Below are 7,817 nucleotides of genomic sequence, written 5' to 3'. Positions count from 1 at the left end.
CATCAAGCATAATTGTTCAAACTCTGCCAGAATAGCACAGTCACTAAGTACAAAAAAATCTTTTGAAAACTATGCAATCGAGTCTTGGGCCTCACACCCAAGATGATCCTCAATTGTTTCATTTCTGGTTTGGTCCCAAAAATAAAAAGAGAGATAATTATTCTTCAACCTACCTCAATCACCCAAGCCATGGGCCTTGCGAAACTCTTGGAATCTAAAATCCATGATTTAAGGAAGTATAACTGCAACCCTATAATTCCACAAACATCCCCACATCTATTACCACCACCACGTCCTCCTTTCCAACCTCAGACAACAACCACCACACCCACTTATCTACCTATAACAAAACTTTCATCCACCCAGTTACAAGAACATCGAGCAATCGACTTATGTTACAATTGTGACGATTTTTTTTTCCTAGTCACAAATGTCTCAACAAACGTTTCTTATTGCTACTCAATGAAGAACCTACACCAGAAGCCCACCCAGAAACCTTCTCTACCTTAGATACTATCTTTGACACTGAGGAACCTAATCCAGTACACCTATCTCTCCATACCTTATTTGGAACCCCCTCGGCCCACACCTTCAAACTTCAGGGGTTTATTCAGCATACACTCGTTACCATTTTAATAGACACAGGGAGCTCACATAATATCCTCCAACCTCGCCTAGCTCATCACCTCAACCTTTGCACCCTTCCAATTAAACCATTTTCCATCATGGTTGGAAACGGCAAGAAAATTCATTGCATGCATCCCAAGCCTACAATTACTGTTTCTATACAAAACCATTGTTTTTCCATCTCACTTTACTTCATTCCAATTGAAGATGCAGATGTAGTCCTAAGAATGGACTGGTTGCGCTACCTCGGACCCCTACAAGTAGATTTCTCTACACCACAACTCTTTTTTCCATCATTAGAGCACCCTCATAACCCTAGTTGGAACCAACAAACTCTTGGACACACACGCTTTCGTCACCAATATTTGTCACCTCCTACATACCAAAGCCATAACATCACTTCATTTGCTCACCTTTCAACCGGATCCCTTACCATGCTCCAACCCTTCCCCACCAGATATACACCCCGAGATTCAAAACCTACTCCACACATACCATTCATTTTTCTCACCTCCTCACGGTTTACCTCCCCATTGCCCCCAGAACCATCACATTCCTTTGATCCCAAACTCCACCCACATAAATATCAAACCTTACCACTATCCCCACACCCATAAACACATTATGACTTCTCTCATTCAAGAAATGTTGTATGTGGGCATCATACGCCCAAGTACTAGCCCCTTTTCCTCCGCAATCATACTCATAAAAAAAAGGAGAGATGAATCATAGAGATTTTATGTGGATTACAGGGCCTTAAATGTTATCACGATGAAGGATAGATTTCTTGTCCCCACGATTGAGGAACTCTTAGATGAATTAACTCTAAGATTGACCTAAGATCTGGCTATCACCAAATACGTGTACACCCCACAGATTTCCACAAGACAACTTTTCGGACCTTTGATGGTCATTATGAGTTTTTAGTTATGCCATTTGGCTTATCTAATGCTCCGTCTACCTTTCAAGCTGCAAGAATGACCTCCTTCAACCATACCTAAGACGTTTTGTACTAGTTTTCTTTAATGACATCTTAATCTACAATACATCCATGACAGACCACATTCAACATCTCAACATTGTTCTCCAATTACTTCAGACTCATAAGTTTTTTATTAAAGAATCAAAGTTAAATTTTTCAGCCCCTACAATTACCTAATTGGGCATATCATTCAACGGGGAACGGTTTCCCCGGATCCAGAAAAGATTCAAGCTATTCTACAGTAGCTCGAGCCCAAATCATTCACTACGGTGCGTGCGTTTTTGGGCATTATGGGGTTTTACCGGAAGTTCATCCGCGGTTATGCCACTCTTGCCTCTCCACTCACGAATTTACTAAAATTGAAAGTTTTTACATGGAATCACAATGCCAACACATCCTTCTTACAGATCAAAAATATCCTAACTACACCCTCTATCTTGCACCTCCCTGATTTCACCATCCCTTTTGTAGTGGAAACGGATGCTTCGTTTTATATCAAGCAAGGCACCCTATTGCCTTCTTCAATAAGAAGCTCTGTCCAGGAAACAAAGCAGTTCAGTTTATGTTAAAGAGATGCTAGACATTAATGAATCTGTTAAGAAATGGAGACACTATCTCATTGGCAATCACTTTCAAATTATCACATACCAACAAAGTTTAAGGGGATTACTTATCAGCGTTTGGCATACGTCGAAGCAACAAAAATGGGCTTCACGACTTATTGGGTATAGTTTTGATATCCTTTATTAGCATGGACGTCACAACCAAGCTGCTGATTTCCTCTCCAAGCCACCGTCCTCATTTTTCTTAGCCATCTCCACCCCAGTACCAGAGATCATCACAAAATTAAAAAAGTATTATCAGACAACAACTGGACAACAAGAAAAAAACAAATTGATAGGTATTTCCAACTCAAATTTCAATTTTCACAATGACTTACTGTACCACGGCCAGAGACTCTACGTTCCATCAACAACCAATCTTCGCCCACCCATTCTTCACGAGTTTCATGCAACCCCATTCGTAGGGTATTTCAGTCTCAAAGCCAATCTAGCTCATTTAGCTGCCTCTTTCTATTGGCCAAGTATGTACAAGGACACAAAAACTTTCATCATAGAGTGCCTTCCCTCCCAACAGAATAAACCCATTAACAAAAAACCCTTAGAATTATTACAACCCAACCCCCCCCCCCCCCTCCTCTCAACCAAAATCTGGGATGAACTAACAACTGATTTTATCACTCACTTACCATCATCTTTCGACCATACAATTATTTGGGTGGTCTATGACCGACTTTCAAAATCTGCTCATTTCATAGCCCTCTCCACATCCTTCACCACCTCCCAACTAGCCAACCGTTTCCCTGTGGAGCTCTGCAGATTGCATGGCATTCCAAAATCCATAATCTCAGATCGAGACCCGCTCTTCCTCAGTAACTTCTTGGAGGAGCTTTTTCACCTACAAGGAACAAAACTGAAGTTTAGTACGACTTATCACCCTCAAACCGAAGGTCAAACCGAGGTTATTAATAGATGTTTGGAGATATACCTTCATTGTTTCACCAATGACAATCTGCGATGTTGGTACAAATACTTGCACCCCGCCAAGTTTTGGTACAATTCTTCTTACCATTCGGCCATCAAAACAACCCCGTTCCAAGCGCTCTATGAAAGACCACCACCATCCATCCTAGATTATGTATCCGACACTGCATCGGAACCCAATCTGGACACCACCCTCCAAAAGCGAACACAAATTTTGCGCCAGTTGAAGACTAATTTGGCGTTGTCACAACAACGCATGGCCAAGACAGCGAACACCGGACGACGTCATCACGTCTTCACAATCAGCAATTGGGTACTCCTCCGTCGACAGGCTTACCGCCAAACATCCCTCATCGGCTCCCCTCACCACTAGCTTACCCGAAAATTCTATGGCCCATACCTTATTACCAAAAGCATTACTGAAGTGGCTTATGAACTAGCTCTCCCACCAAATTCTAAGGTTCACCCAGTATTTAACATATCTCTCCTCAAACCATATCATGGACCAAAGCCCCCTCTACCCTACCACCCTCACAACTAGGAAAGAAGCTCGCACCTTTCGCACTCTTCCAAAACAACCCACAACATAACTCTAAGTGAGACTTCACTTCCACCAATAAACTCACCTAACATTGCACTAGAGTCACCTACAAAAACCACATGTCATCAACAACTCACATTGAACCCCTTCACCTACCACCCACCTCTACTTCACGTGATCATTTACTTCCCCAACTACCCTCACCTAACCATTTACTTCCACAATTAAATTCACCTAACCCGCTACCCAATGTATGAGAGCTTGCCACACCACCTCCATCAATGACCCATACTGCGCCACATCACCCACACTCTGCAACACCTTCACGTGACTCTGCGCAGCATTTAATACAAGTAGTTGGCAAACACCCACTACCAACGTTCCAAAACCCTTTCGATTCCAAACAATTACCTTTGGGCTTCCCATCCCATTCCGCAACCCACTCTCAATCCCCCTTGCCAACACCACACTCCCACAACTTGACCCAAAATTCCACACCAAACCCAACACACATTCCCACTCCAAATTTATTCACACCACAAAAATTACTTTGGCCTACCAACCTTCACCCACATCAAATGGTACAACACTTTTCCCCCAAAAATTTCCCCACCATAAATCCAACATGCCCAATCTTTTTCCCCACAAACCCCAATATCATTTTTCAATCATAACCCAACAATAACCACACCACCTTGTTTTACCTTCCACACCCCTAGCCCCTATCTGACTACTTCATCCATCCAAAACCTTCAGGACAAGGTTACTCTGCAGGGGTCGACTATTGATATTGGACTCACAACTACAAGGCCCATTAGAAGGGTATCTAGGCCCACTTGGTTGAATGTCTACATATAGAAGCTTTTATTTCTTTTTGTCTTTTGTGAAGATTGAATTCCCTTTTCTGTTAGGATTTTTTGTTATACTTTTTTGGTATGATCAACACAATTGTCTATTAGGACAAATGACTTTTGAAGGGATATTATATATCCCACGAGACTAGGAGAGGACAATGGGTGTATTCTTGGCTCTTGCCTTTTCTTTTATCTTAAGAGTTGTTTTTCTTTTCTTTCGGTGGTCTCTTCCCCATATCTTTATTTCCTCATTTTTTTAGGTGTTCTTCACCATCCCCGCTTCATTACTATATCACAACATGAGGGAGGAACGAAAGCAATTGAGTGAAAATGCAAATGTGGGAAGATTTAAAAGTTGTTAGACAAGGGGAAGCCTGTAAATCATGGTGCATCTTGGGGGATTTCAACTCTATCAGATATGAAGGTGAATGAAGGGGGTTAAATGATGATAGAAGAAGTAAGATAGAAATGCAAGGCTTTAATAATTTTATCGAATGTGTGGAGGTGATTGATATCCCGTGGGAAGAAAATATACTTGGTATAGACCTAATGGCAAGGCCAATAGTAGGATTGATAGGTTCTTAAATTCCTTTGAATGGTTCCAACATTGGCCGAGTAGTAAGCAATATATACTTGATAGACAAATATTATATCACTGTGCTTTCTTGTTAAAATCAAATGTGGTGGATTGGGGTCCAAAACCATTCAGATTTCTTGATATATGGCAGGAAGATAAGGAGTTTGGCAACTTTGTAAAAAGAAAATGGGAAGTCTACTCAGTTATGGGAAATAAATTCCAGATGTTAAAAGAGAAATTGAAAATGTTAAAGAGTGATTTGAAAGTATGCTCATAATGGGGTGGTTAAACATTTTGAACATTTTCCACCATTTGCTTTAATAATGAAGACAATAAGTAGTGGAAAAGCTTATGGGTTTCTGTGATATGGTGTATTTGGAAGTATAGAAACAAAGTTATTTTTAATCAAGCGAAGATATATGCTGAGGAAATTTTTACAATGGCACAAGTCCAATCAAGGACATGGATATTATCACCCTTAATCTGCATTAACATGGCAACAAAATAATTTTGTGAGCACAAATGCTTTACTTGCTCACTTGCTCTAAGGTATTGAATTTAAATATGTTGCATGTTCTATTGCTGTCAAATTAAATTGTTATGCTTTGATATCTTTGATCTGGATGAGAGGAGAGGAAGGTTGAGTTTTTTGGTGCAGGTGATGATTATACACAGATGATGGTGCAAAGTACATGGTAAGTTTGAAGCAAAGGAAGCCAGGTCTTATAGTTGTTGTTTGTGCATTTTAAGAGTTTAATGCAGAGGGATTTAAAGGCTGTCAATAAAGAATGACAGATGAGCATCAACATCAACATCTTTAACCACATATAGGTGTTGTCTTTGTGGAGAGGGTGATGTCTTGGTGGAGTCAACACTGTTAATTCTGGAAGATGTGGAAAATTCACCTAGAGTCATTGTAACCATGTTGCTAGTTTTGGAAAGTAGTCTTGAAATATAGGTTTATGCAATTGTTAGCGTTGTGATAGTTATGTTAAAAAGGAAAGAAATGATCAAGAAGTTAGACCTTAATTTGTCGTTTCATGTAATGCTTTTGGTTTGTGACTTAGGAGTAAGATAAATTTACTCTTTTTTGTATAAGAGTTGAGACACCCCTAAAATGTTCATTTTTATTTTATTTATTTATTCTTTTCTAAAAATAAGATAATAATTAGGAATTTAGTTATGATGCAATTATTGAATCATTTATCTCTATATCGGTCCATCACTGAGTGCAAGAAAATATTTTATTTTTTCCAATTCTAATTACTTAATAACCAAAACAATACAAATAGTGGATAATGAATACTTAAGAGCCCATATATAGTATTTTTATATTCCGATATAAAATCCAAGTTGTTGAATGAACTCGCCAATGAAGTTAAACATGTTCCTACGAATTACAAATGTTGTGGTATTGTTATATTGGTCATACTTGTAATCTTCTACGCATGTGTGTTGCAGAAATTATTGAAGGACGAAGTGAGCCCTACCAAAAGTGGACAAATGGGTTGTGTTTTGTGAATGAGAATGGTGTGTATGATGTACATAAGGTATCCAAAAATATTGGCCCCTACCCTATGAACCCTAAAATATTGGACCCTACCATGTGCATGCCTCCAACGTTGCTATGAGAATTAACATGACCCAAGCTCGTGTATATCGATAGCTTTTGGTCAAGATAAAATATATAAAGACTCGTGTCATTATCGCATGCATTAAAATAAAGACGTAACAACTAAAAAGGTAGAAAAGCTAGAGGAAGAAGATAAGGAATTATTTAAGTATTTGCAAATTCGATATTTATTTATATAAATTAAATCAATCACGCGTGTCCAGGGAACATGTATATATAATTATTATAGTTTTTATTTATTTATGGTTTTTGATAAAAAAAATAATCTACAATTTAATACTTTTCATACTCGTTAATTGAGTTTAAGCAATTCCCACCTAACTCTATTTGTCAGAGTTATAAAGCTGATAATGGAATTTAATTTCAAGCAATTAATGAATCACGTTATTAGAGCCAAAATCATCACAGATGGAGGTAGTTTTTTTAATCTTTTTTAAAGGACTAAATATAAAAATAAAATGATTAAATTTTAAAGGATATGAAATAATCTTTTATTAAAAATAAAAATGATTTAGAAATGCTTTCTGAAAGCCAATGTCACCCTACATTTCAATAAAAGGAGTTGTCTCGCGTATCGTTCCCAAGTACATAGCACTGCATACTCCATTTTCCTTCGTAGTTAAGGCTACTTGATCAGTATATTCCAATAAACTTTAAATAAAATAAATAAAAAATTCACGTTTGCCTAACTTCAACGTTAATTGATTTTTTTATATTAGTTTTAGTTAACGTTTACTAATATAATTTATTTCTAATATTTACTAAATATAATGTCAGTATAATTGATATTAATTTTATTTATTTTAATATTTATATTTATTTAAATTAACACTGACTAAATTAATTATAATATTATTCTTTTGATATTATTTTCATTAGTATCTATCTAATCGACACTATTATAGTTTTCAATATTTATTTAAGTTTGCATTAGTTAAAATGATGTTAATAGTACAATTCATGTATTTATGTGACTTAAAATTTAGGGGTCATAGGTAAATTTTAATCTAAGGCATAGAAGTACCGATTTTGGGTGCATGTTGGCACAATAATGAAGCC

At 37.6% G+C, this 7,817-nt stretch overlaps 1 long non-coding RNA gene across 1 annotated transcript; it reads right to left on the bottom strand.

Annotated features, from left to right (window-relative positions):
* Positions 1-636: 636 nt before the first annotated feature.
* Positions 637-2,682, bottom strand: LOC137813912 (uncharacterized). The gene is made up of 2 exons (XR_016520763.1): positions 2,280-2,682; positions 637-2,143 (listed from the first exon to the last, which is right to left on the bottom strand). It is a non-coding gene; the product is annotated as an uncharacterized LOC137813912 (long non-coding RNA).
* Between the last annotated feature and the right edge of the window lie 5,135 nt (positions 2,683-7,817).

Source organism: Phaseolus vulgaris, chromosome 1 (genome assembly GCF_051622355.1).
Source record: "Phaseolus vulgaris cultivar YP4 chromosome 1, ASM5162235v1, whole genome shotgun sequence".
Lineage (NCBI taxonomy): Eukaryota > Viridiplantae > Streptophyta > Magnoliopsida > Fabales > Fabaceae > Phaseolus > Phaseolus vulgaris.
This window is presented reverse-complemented; position numbering and strand designations above follow the sequence as displayed.